The following is a 12,976-nucleotide window of genomic DNA, read 5'->3' on the forward strand; positions in this document are numbered from 1 at the left end:
TTGTTCGGCAGTCACAGCGACGTCGCTGACAAGGTATGTGCATGTTCGCTACGGCAGCGAGCACCAAATGTCGCCCGAACGACGGGGACGGGTGCTATCGTGCTCCCCATCGCTAGCAATCGCTAGCGATGTCGCAGCGAGTAATGCACCCTTTAATCTCTTAATCTCTGCTAGTCTGCTTGTTTGATTCCTTTTATCACATGTGGTGGTGGAGGCCAATCACATCTGCTCCTCTCCTATTTAAGCTGGATGAAATCTTCTACCCATGCCAGCTATAGATTAGGCTTCTTTCACATGTCAGTATTTTGCATCAGTGTTTCATCAGTACTTGTTTGCAAAAACCAGGAGTGTCTGTAAAACACAGAACAGGGGTCATTCTTTCAATTATAATTCTTCTCTATAAGTTTCACTCCTGCTTTTGGCATCTAAATACTGATGAAACACTAATGCAAAATACTGACGTATGAAAGGAGCCTTATCCTGTGTTGTGTCCCAGATTCTCTGGTGAAAATTGTGCTATTTATTTATTTTTTTGCGGTTGTGGAGTTTACCCCTATTGTTTTGTAGCTTCCTTCTAACTCTTGTGTTTCCTCCTGAATCTCTTATTACTTTTACCTATGTGTGTGCTTTGTATGGCAGAGTTTTGGTTTGCCCCTGTTTGTCTTTATCTGTGATTTTCATTACACTATTGTCCCATCGCTCCCTAGGGGAAGAGGAATCAGATAATAATAATAATAAATAAAGTTTGTTTATATAGCGCCAACATATTCCGCAACACTTTATCAGGTGGGGGCTTGTATAGACAAAAGCAAAACAAAATAGTACATAATTCAACAGCTACAGTAAGAATGAGGGCCCTGCTCGAAAGCTTACAATCTATGGGGAAGAAGGGGGACACAAAAGGTGAAGCACACTTGTAGTTCTGGCACACTTGTAAATCAGATCAGGAGCAGTGCCAGGAAGGAGACTGAGGCATCCCCACCATTTGGGGTATCCCTGAGAATAGGCATAGCATAGAGCTTCCTAACTTGAGGGACAGTTTAGAGGCCCTGGTTCCCTGCTATCCCAGACTTATTGCGACAGCAGTTTGTTAAAAAAAATGTGTGTTTGTGTGTGAGCAACATGGTTCTAAGCACATGTTTTTTGGTGAGGTTATGTTAAAAATCATGAAACATAAAAATATATATTTATCATATAACTTGAAAACAAAGCAGGTATACTAACCAAGTAAACATATTTCAAACTAAAATTTAATGTAAAGTGTGATTTTGCCGAGAGAAAAATCACATTCAGTCACAGTCATGGATGTGCTGGTATTCTGGCTGGGGTTGAAGGTTTGGGTATTGGATGGAGGGTTGGGACCCAAAGATGTGGATTCTAGTTGTGCCATTAACAAAGGACCACAATGAAAAGTGGAACTAGTTTCTTGGGCAAAGCTATGTAAATTTGGGTTGGCCATTTTCTGCCATTGGTTGAGTGGCAAAATTACAGGAGCCACAGACTTACCCCAACCTAGGAACACTGTTCTCTTCTGGATGAAATCCGCTCTGTATTACACTTCTTTCTGGGTACAATTGGAAGGCAATGTTCTCATGATGATTTTTGGGTTTTTGAAGAATTTCTGCACCTATTATGTAAATTAAGTTGCTTCATTGGGTTTTTGGTTTGTTTTGTTTTTTTTACATGCATTTTTATCGCATTTTTGACACTGCGTTTTCTTTGTCACTGTTTGGTGTGTCATGCTTTAAATAAAGCTGCTTTATTTTTTAAACTTCCTGGTATTGGAGTTTGACAAAACTTTATTGAAATTCCTAGATCCGATTTATATGCTTTTTTTTTATGTGTGTCAGCCAAACAAATGCACTAAAAACGCATGGGTGGTTTTTACTTGTGGATTTTCCGCATCTAATAGAAGTTGTCATGTGGAGTTCTGCTCTATACTTACTAGTCCAGTCCTGGGGAGTCCAGCCTCTATTCACATTACATAGTCTGGCAGGCAACCTGATGCTCCTTAGTTGCTCAGCCAGAATCGGGCATCGACTGTTTTGTGCACTCCAGTCCTCGGTTTAGCAGGAGTTAATTTCTTCTGGCTGGAGAATTGTTGCTGGGGTCACAGGTTGCAGACATCCTATCACAGACGCCTTCGTCTTTTAAAACATGGTGGAACCTAGCCTCATATGCCGAATATAGCTCTAGCTATGCTTCAGCGTTTTCGGTCTATGTGCGTGGTGACCCAGTTGTTGGTGAACAGTTGTATGCTATTTGGTGTGCTGTGGAAATGTCCTTGTTGTTTTTTTTTATTTATTCCCTGTACTTTATTTCTCACTGAGCACATATTGTCTCTACCCCTGTGTGTGCCTTGGTTTTCCCCTGTCTGTCTGTATTTGTGGGATTGTTTATTGCTGTCCCAGCCCTCTTCGAGGGGTGGAGGAGAGGGGATGTTAGACCAGTGCTGCTCAGGAGTTAGGGCTACGCTGGCGGTCCAGGCCTGGCAACCATCAAGCCTATCTAGGGAGTAATGGACAGTTTAGGGCCCCTAGTCTGAGGGCTATTCTAGGTGCCTTTAATCCTGGTTACTGTGATATACCCGTGACAGAAGTCTAGGGGGAAAATTTGCACAGTGTACCCGAAAGAAAATATTGACACGCTGCTGATTTCACCGCAGGTCAATTTATGTAGCGTAAAAAAGAAGCGGAGTCGGCATGAGATTTCTATAAATCCCATCCACATTGTTTGAAGTGTAAGACGCTGCATTTTTGACCCAGCAAAAATGCATGCAGTCAAAAACTCATTGTGGAAACGTAGCTTAAAGAAAACCACAGACTGTAAGTGTTCTTGCATTTTTGTTGAAGTTTTGTACATACGTGTTTGTTGCCTTTTCCAATTTGTGTAGCAAATTAGTAGAAAAAAAAAAAATAGAAAGCAGACTACAATGTATACAGTGTGTCCACCCATATCCTGTCCACCGCCATAAACTTGAGAATGGCGGCAGCTATAGGCATAAAAGTGGTGTCTAGGTATAGTAAAGTAGCCATGCGCTACGCAATGAAACCACCTATAGCGCCAACTGGTGGAAAACAACGGAGTTAGCATTTTTATCTCAAAAACGGAACGAGATAGAGAAAAAAAGTGAATTACAAAGTTGTAGAGCATCATCAATTCAATACGAATCGACACCTTGCATACAGAAATGCTATGATATGAAACCCATGACCCCCCAAAAACAGTGAATGCTGGTCACGCATATGGCGCTCATTTAACTTTGATGCTCAAAGTGGCCACTGTCAGCTGCAATGCACATCTGGACTCTGGACAGCATACTGTATCTTGCTGCACGTTGTGCAATATGGTAGGTGACACGTTTGCACAAGCATCTGTGATACATCGTCGTAGGTCCTGCAATGTTGGTGGAGGGGTCACATACACCTGCTGTTTGATGTGACCTCACAGAAAGAAGTCCAATGGGGTCAGGTCAGGTGAGCGTGGAGGCCACTCCATGCAGCCACCATACCCAATGACTTGTAGGAAGGTCTCCATGAGGTATCGCTTCACGTTCGCAGCCTTGTGAGTTTCACACATTCTAATCATAGCATTTCTGTATGCAAGGTGTCGATTCGTGTTGAATTGATGATGCCCTACAACTTTGTATTTCACTTTTTTCTCTATCTTGTTCCTTTTTCGAGATAAAAATGCTAACCGTTGTTTCCCACCAGGTGGCGCTATAGGTGGTTTCATTGCGTAGCGCATGGCTACTTTACTATACCTAAACACTACTTCTATGCCTATAGCTGCCGCCGTTCTCAAGTTAATGGCGGTGGACAGGATATGGCTGGACACACTGTATGTGCCTTATAGAATAAAAATATAACTCTAACCAATTCATGACCAGGCACATTGAACTTTTTTTTTTTTTTCTTCAAATGTGCATTTGTAACAGCTGTAAAAAAAATTATCTCACTGTTATTCATATAATTTTTGCCTTTTTATCATGATACATTTCCATTTTTTGTCTTTTTTTTATTTATCTTAGTATCTGAAAAAAAGAATTTTTGCTCTACATAATGATGGCCAAGGCTATAAGAAGATTGGCAGCAGCCTGACACTGAGCTGCAGCCCAGTGGCCAACACCATACAGCGGTATAACAAGACAGGTTCTACTCAGAACAGGCCTCACCATGGTCGACTAAAGAAATTGAGAGTACGTGCTCAGTGTCTTATCCAGAGGTTGTCTTTTTAAAATAGACGCATGAGTGTTGCCAGCATTGCTGCAGAAGTTATAGAGGTGGGGGGGTCAGCCTGTCACTGCTCAGACCATACTTCACACACTGCATGAAACTGGTCTGCAAGGCTGTCGTCTCAGAAGGAAGCCTCTTGTAAAGATGATGCACAAGAAAGCTCACAAGCAGTTTGCTGAAGACAAGCAGACTAAGGACATGGATTACTGGAACCATGTCCTGTGGTTTGATGAGACCAAGATAAACTTATTTGGTTCAGATGGCGTCAAGCATGTGTGATGCCACCTAGGTGAAGAGGACAAATGCAAATGTGTCTTGCCTACAGTCAAGCATGGTGGTGGTAGTGTCATGTTCTGGGGCTGCATGAGTGCTGCCGGCTGTGGTGAGGTACAGTTCATAGAGGGATCCATGAATGCCAACATTATTCCCTCCCTTTGGAAACTGGGTCACAACACTTCTCCAAGATGATCACTGCTTTGCTAAATAAACTGAGGGTTTATTTACTGGACTGGCCAAGCATCTCCAGCCTTAAACCCTATTGCGCATCTGTGGGGCCTCCTCAAACAGAAGGTGGAGGAGCACAAGGTCTCTAATGTGCCGTCCCCGCGACAGCCGTCGGGCTGCTCGGATCCTGATCCGCAGTGGCTCGAGGGGTCTCCGGACCTGAGGCGGGGTCGCGCGTCCGCTCGAAATAAAAAGGAGGGAAAAGAAAGGTATTTCCAAAAGAGGGTGGATCGGATAATGTTCGTGATGCCACCCACAGGTTGTGGTAAGAGTGGGATACCACCGCTGCTGCGTTTGGGGTGGAGTGCCCGGAAGCGATGGAATGGCAGCTTGTGATGTTAACCCTTCCATGGGCAGGGGAAAGGTGTCCCGGGGTTCGGTGATGGTAGTGTGGAGACCCGTTGGAGGCAAAGGGGCACAACGTACTCACACAATCCAAAGATGCTGACACTGACACCGGGTAAACCAAAGTCTTGAACGCCCTGCAGCTTTAGTTCGAACAAGCTGGGTCCGTGCCCTTTTGTCGTTGCTGGTTGGTCTGAAACCTTGTCCCTTGGCACTGTGTTTACACTTGGTGGATCCCTTTTGCCTAAAACTACTCGGGTCCCGCTCACCTGCGTGGCTAGCAGAGTGAGCCTGCTCTCAGGGTTCACTCATGGGATTTTCTGGATGGTTTTGGGAAGTTATATCCCTCTCGGTGCGATAGTACCTCGATTCTGGAGCGGGTTGAGAGCGGTTCATGAAGATTCCGTCCTCGTCCGGTGAATTACTGGGCTGCATAAAGCTACTTACCAGCCTAGAATCCGCGTACCCCGTCGTTCCCTGGATCCTGCCCGGTTGTAGCACAAGGCCGCCGAACTGCCCTCCGTGGCAGTATCATGCCCCTTGCCACTACCCCCTGCAACCGGGGTTCCAGCTCCTTCCAGGCCAGACCAACGTCCGGCACCTGGGACGGGTACAGTAGCCCAGCTCCGCAGCGTGACCTTTTCCTCTCACTGCTCACTGACACTCTCTGACTACAACTGACACTTCTGGCCCTCCGTCTACCATCCCTCCATCTGGGCGGCCCTATTCTCCTCAGGCTACCCAATGGGTGTTTGGTGGGTGTGGTGCAGAGTGTGCCTCAGGATTTGTGTATACCTGTTCTTAGCAACACCAAAGGGACAAGACCCGCAACCAAGGAGGAGCGGTTACCATGCAGAAGGGCAGATTGCACGGCAACCTTGTGATGACCTGATAGGCCAGTGCGTCACATCTAACATCCACCAGCTCCATGAAGAGGATTCCAGTGGCTCCTGTAAAGCTCTAGTGACCTCCATCCCCAAGAGATTTAAGGCAGTGCTTGAAAATATTGGCAGCCACGCAAAATGTTGTCACTTTGGGCACAATTTGGCCATTTTCACTTAGGGGTTTACTCACTTTTGTAGCCAGCGGTTTAGCCGTTAATGGCTATGTGCTGAGTTACTTAAAGGGCACCAAATTTACACTGTTATACAGTCTGCACACTGACTACTGTACATTGTATCAATGAGTCAGATCTTCAGTGCTGTCCCATGAAAAGATATAATATAATATTTACAAAAATGTCAGGGGGTGTACTCACTTTTGAGATCTGCTGTACATATAAGACATATCCAAAGGAATAATAATAAATATATGATCGCTGGGGTATGACTGCTGAGACCCCCTCCGATCCAGTGTGAATATAGAGTACAATATGAAATGGCCTCATCCTTGCCTAGTGGAAGCCCACATAGTAGTGATGGGCAGTCCGGCTCTTTTTGGTGATCCGGTTCCTATGGCTCCGCTCACCAAAAAGAGCCGGATCTTTCAGATCGTTCACGGCTCCTTATTAAATATGTGTTCACTCCAGGTGAACACATATTTAAGATTATAGGAACGCCGCCAAAGCCCCGCCTACCCACGGTTAAACCCCGCCTACTTACAAGCGGCCAATTAGATTGCTGAGTAGGCGGAGTTTAGCCGAGGGTGGGCGGGGTTTTGGCTGCGAAAAGAGCCGTTCAGAGATTTGAGTGGCTCACACTGGTGATCCGGCTCCTGTCGTTCACAGCAGGGAGCCGGATCTTTGTGTCGGATCGTTCGCGACCGACACATCACTACCACATAGCAGTATATTGACATTTACTATAAGGAGCCATATGGCACCGTGTGCTGCTCTGCCCAGGATTTTAATAGGCTAAAATATTTATTTCATTGCTGCCTTGTGCTTGAAGTGAGTCGAAATGCTAAGGTTTCTATGTGATTAAGGTGTCTCTATGAACATGTAATGAGGCTTCACCTTCTTTACTGATCAGCTCAACCATTCAGGAATGCAAAGCGGGATCATATGACAAAGCTCAGATCCTTCCCAAATCCTACGGATTTCACATTTTACAAGGAGGACGTCACATGATTCTCTTTGAAAGGAACGTGATCGCCATATACTCAAGATTTAAGCATGTGTCATACGCTATATTTACTGTCCATGCACAATGTCCATATTCTATTTGTATGTATCACCTTACCACCTAAACTAGAATAACTGATGTAGCCACATCCAAACAATATAGGGTTACCAAAATACATAGGCAATGTGCACTGACATGTCAAATGCAGAATCCCAGCCACATTCAGGCTAGATGGGTGCGGACTCTCAATGCACGTGTATTAAATAAATCTGCATCTGACGCGCCCACGGAGTCTTGAGATTACTTGTCACCGGGCTGGAGTAGGGAGAGGGATGTCACAGCGGCCAGGCCCGACTCCGTGACCCTGGTGATGTCAATAAAGATGGAGGGGAATATTGACAGGGGAGAGAGTTTGTATTCGTGACGCCACCTGTGGTTTGCGGCTAATATAGGAGCCGCCGCTGCGGGAGTATTCACCTGGGGCAGATGGTAGCGCAGCTCGGTTTTTACAGCTCGCCACAGGCAGAGCTCAGGCCCCGGGATGTTGGGAGTAGTAGTCCACTCTATTAAAGGAGCGCAGGGCACGGGAAGGACTGTACGACACAGAGGTTGCAGTTTAAGTTCTTTACTCACTGAGATGTCGCCGCCTTTGGGATGCCAGACTCCACTGTCATGGGCCCCATCCGATCCCGGATAGTTCGGGGGTCAGAACCAGTGCTTTGTTCTGTGAGTCCTTCCTTCTAGCGCTGTGTTTTGTGAGTCCCTGAAACTTGAAGCTACCCTGGGACCCAAGTCCTTGGATGGACCCCGTTCCTGGCCCGTATGGCAGACAGCGTGAGTCCGTTACTGGTGCCGTCCTTTGGTCACGACTCCTGTCTCTATATGCTGCTGTTCCCCGGGCCCTTGAGGTGGAACAGAAGAGTTGAAATCCTCTGCCCGGTGAATTCTGCTGGTGGGACGTGAAGTTTACACCAGCCTAGGGCTCTGCACCCTGTTCTGTGTGCGCTCTCGGTCCCAAGGGAGCTATGGTGCAGCTCTCCCCTCAGCGACCGTGTTCTCCACCTGCTTCCCATACGTACGTGTCTGCCACCGTTCAGTGCCAGTCTCCAACTGTGTGTGTGTGTCGCCTTGCTCCCTTGTCACAAGCTCCCCCGGGTCCCTGAACTAGTGAGCAGAAGGTCCACTACATTAGTGATGGTCATCTTCCAAGTCTCTACCCTAGCCCAGTCCCAGTGTGAGGGCAACTAACTGTGTGTTTTGGTGGATTGTAGTGGTTTTACTGGCAATGACCTCCTCCGTACCTGGGATGAATACGGCACCTCTGGTGAGGTGCAGTACCCATTAGCAACTCAAGCCTCAGGAGCGCCACATTTCCCCACAGCGAATCCCAGCACGTCTGCGGGCTGCAAAGAAAACAATACAATGATGATGACTGCAAAGTTTTGTGATGCTGTAAAACATGAAAATTTCTTCCCTTTATGGGAGGCACGATCTCTTCTTAAACGTTACAAACTCTTACATTTTCTATAATAAGACACTTAAAACTCTTGGTACAATAAAATGCAATAAAACTTTAGCTCTTTGCACCTTGCATAGCTTAAGTGCAACAAATTAGCAGCAGGCAACAATACAGGGGACCTGCCTCAAACCCCCAATGTAGGCTCTGGGCATGCTTCAGAGCATTCCAGACCACTTTTTCATTACTTCTGCATGCACGACAAGTTTTCGGGTCCTGTGGTCATATTAATTCTGGTATGGAGCACAACAGGTGCAAATTATTTACAAGGTAGTCCAGGCCACACCTAGTCCAGTGGCCCAGATGTCCATTTCAACATTTGCAAGCCCCCCTGCTGTCCAAGCCTCCCTGCTGTACCTTGTCTACCGCTGCTGTAAGCCTTCTGCCTCCCTGCTGTGAGCCTCCTTGCTGTGCATGCCTGCCTGTGTGATGCCCTGGCCTATCAGGTCGTCACAGGGTATGGTGCAATCTGCCCTTCTGCACAGTATCCACCTCCTCCTTGGTTACGGGTCCCTGACCTTTGGTGTTACCAAGAACAAGCTAATCAAAATCCTAGGAACACTCGGCACCACACCCACCAGACACACCAGTGGACAGCCTGAAGGTAATAGGGTCGCCCACTTGGGGAGTTGGTTAAGGGGAGATCAGGCATTTCAGGAATAGTTCAGCTGAGTGCTGACTCTCAAGAGGAGAGGTCAGGAGCTGGGCTCCTTAGTACTACTAGGTGGCAGACGTTGGTGTGGGCCTGGTAGGAGCTGGACCCCGGTTGCAGGGGATCGTGACATGGGGCACGGACTGTTGAGGAGGACAGCTGGCGGCCTTGTACCATCACCGGGCAAGGGCCAGGGCATGACGGGGTACGTGGACCCTTCATTGGGGATAAGTACAGGATTATTATGTCCATCCCTCCTATTTCTTCCATTCTTTTTCCCTTCATAATTGTGTGTTTAACCTTTGTTTTTGTCAGCCTTATATATTTTATATCAATAAAAGCCATGTTCATATATAACAGCTGGGTGTGCACATTTTTACTTTGCAGCTTTTGTCCTCTCATGTTATAATTCTTTTTTTTTGCATAGTTTTTGTTTTTTGTTAGCACCCCTCCCTTTGTTTATATTTATTACATTGTGGTGCCCACTACTTCTTTCTTAACAAAGTATTGCAAGTAGCAGTGTGTGTGAGGGGGTGGGGGGTATTATACAAAGGGCCAGTGTCTGTGGGGATATTATACATAGAGGCAGTGTGGTAGAGATATTCTGGAGAGGGTCGATGTAAGGGGTGTATTGTTAATTTTCTGAGGGAAATACTTCATTTTCTGGAACAACTTCAAGGAGGCTAACACTTTTGGCCATGACTGTATATACAGTGTATATATATTGTGAGGTAGCGACCACCAATGTGGTAAATGGTCGCTATATGTCACAGTGGAGAAGGTACCTGCGATATCTAAACGGAAGAGGTTGCTATGGGACTTGTAGTCCACAAAGGATTCTTGCTGCACATAAGGGTCAGGTTCCCTTTAATAATCCCAAGGTGCTGTGCAGGGCTGAGAATCACAGACCTCCACCTGTGGGTATGGCTCGAGGGGTTAAAGCAATCCAATCTCAGAACCTGGGTGGAGTGTGTCTAGGGCAGTCTAGTTAGAGACTAGCTCTAGACTTCCAGCGTGTGTGCTGGGAGAGAGTGAGAGCAGAGCAGAGAGTTCTGCATGGAGCAACCTGTGTGGAGGCTGAGCACAGGGCTCCAATATTAAGTCCGAGTCGAGACTGAGGTGAGTGCAGCCAGACCAGGGCTGTAGGGACGAACCTCTCCTGGAGGAGACACAGACCCAGTGGTCTGCAGAGGGCCCTGGGGCCGAGAAGGAACCTCAGCTAGAGGTGTCTGCTACCAGGTGCCAGAGAGTGGGGAAAGTGGTTAAACTTCCTCTATGAACTTGTAATAGAGTCTGCTCTGTAAGCTGCAGAGCAGGAAGCCTGGAAAAGCTCCAGGTTTGCGTGGAGCGATTATAAGTCTGTGAGTCCTCCTGGAACAGCTGAACGGGGCACCGTAAGACCGTCTCCTACGGCAAGGGGTGCCTGTATGACGGGGACCCGTATGGACGGTGCATAACCCGGCTGTGTTCCGGATGACTTTGCCTGTACAGCGAGGACAATAAAGCTGTTTGGATCGGACTATTTGAGTCGCTGCCTCTTTATCGTCCTGGGGGACCCCCACCCCGCTACAATATATACACACATACACACACACACACACATATACACACACACACACATACATGTTTTTCCAAGAGTGGCAGTGAGACTGTAGGAGGTTTGCGTGGTGGAGGCAGAGCTGGGGTGGAGTCTGGGCGGAGTCCCAGGGGGCCCGAAAATTTTGCCAGTATGGGGCCCTGAAATTCCAAGTGGCTGCCCTGTCTAGGGGCCCCCTCCTGCTTGGGGCCTCTGTGCGACTGCACATGCTGCATCGGCGGTATGTCCGCCAGTGCTGGGAACGTGACTAAGTTCAACAAAGAATCATGCCTGAACTTAAGTGACAGTGACTGATCCTAGCATAAGCTCCAACCCTATGACTGAACCCTAAGATATTTACTGCATTCACCTAAGCATATAAAGTGGAGCTTTTTTAAGATAAATACATGGATTTTTTTTTATACCATGTTAGTGATGCACATTGCATTATTTAACCCCTTCACCCCCGGCCACTAAAACACCCTAATGACCGGGCCATTTTTTGCAATTCTGACCAGTGTCACTTTGACAGGTTATAACTCTGGAACGCTTCAACGGATCCTGGCGATTCTGAGATTGTTTTTTCGTGACATATTGTACTTCATGTCAGTGGTAAATTTAGGCCGATATTTTTTGCGTTTATTTGTGAAAATTTAGGAAATTTGGCGAAAATTTTGAAAATTTCGCAAATTTCAAACTTTGAAAATTTATGCCCATAAATCTGAGAGATATGTCACACAAAATAGTTACTAAATAACATTTCCCACTTGTCTACTTTACATCAGCGCAATTTTCGAAACAAATTTTTTTTCCGTTAGGAAGTTAGAAGGGGTCAAAGGTCATCAGCAAATTCTCATTTTTCCAACAAAATTTACAAAATAATTTTTTTAGGGACCACATCACATTTGAAGTGACTTTGAGAGGCCGAGGTGACAGAAAATACCCAAAAGTGACCCCATTCTAAAAACTACACCCCTCACACTGCTCAAAACCACATCCAATAAGATTATTAACCCTTTAGGTGCTTCACAGGAACCAAAGCAATGTGGAAGGAAAAAATGAAAATTTTACTTTTTAACACAAAAATGTTACTTTAGCCATAAAATTTTCATTTTTACAAGGGAGAAAAGAGAAAGTACACAATACAATTTATTGTGCATGTTCTCCTGAGTACGCTGATACCCCATATGTGGTAAAAATCAATTGTTTGGGCGCACGGCAGAGCTCGGAAGGGAAGGAGCGCCATTTGAATTTTTGAACGCAAAATTAGCTGCACTCATTAGCGGACGCCATGTCGGGTTTGAAGACCCCCTGAGGTGCCTAAACAATGGAGCTCCCCGATAAGTGACCCCATTTTGGAAACTAGAGGCCTCAAATAATTTTTCTAGATGTTTGGTGAGCACTTTGAACCCCTGGGGGCTTCACAAAAGTTTATAGCGTTGAGCCGTGAAAAGAAAAAAAATTTTTTTTACCACAAAACGGTTGCTTCAACTAGGTAGCTTTTTTTTTCACAAGGGTAACAGGAAAAAATGCACCATAAAATGTATTGTGCATTTTCTCCTGAGTACGCAGATACCTCATATGTGGTGGAAATCAAATGTTTGGACACACAGCAGTGCTCGGAAGGCAAGGAGCGCCATTTGAAATTTTGAGTGCAAAATTAGCTGCACCTGTTAGCGGACGCCATGTCGGGTTTGAAGACCCCCTGAGGTGCCTAAACAATGGAGCTCCCCCACAAGTGACCCCATTTTGGAAACTAGAGGCCTCAAATAATTTTTCTAGATGTTTGGTGAGCACTTTGAACCCCTGGGGGCTTCACAAAAGTTTATAGCGTTGAGCCGTGAAAAGAAAAAAAAATTTTTTTACCACAAAACGGTTGCTTCAACTAGGTAGCTTTTTTTTTCACAAGGGTAACAGGAAAAAATGCACCATAAAATGTATTGTGCATTTTCTCCTGAGTACGCAGATACCTCATATGTGGTGGAAATCAAATGTTTGGACACACAGCAGTGCTCGGAAGGCAAGGAGCGCCATTTGAAATTTTGAGTGCAAAATTAGCTGCACCTGTTAGCGGACGCCATGTCG

Source organism: Anomaloglossus baeobatrachus, chromosome 8 (genome assembly GCF_048569485.1).
Source record: "Anomaloglossus baeobatrachus isolate aAnoBae1 chromosome 8, aAnoBae1.hap1, whole genome shotgun sequence".
NCBI lineage: Eukaryota > Metazoa > Chordata > Amphibia > Anura > Aromobatidae > Anomaloglossus > Anomaloglossus baeobatrachus.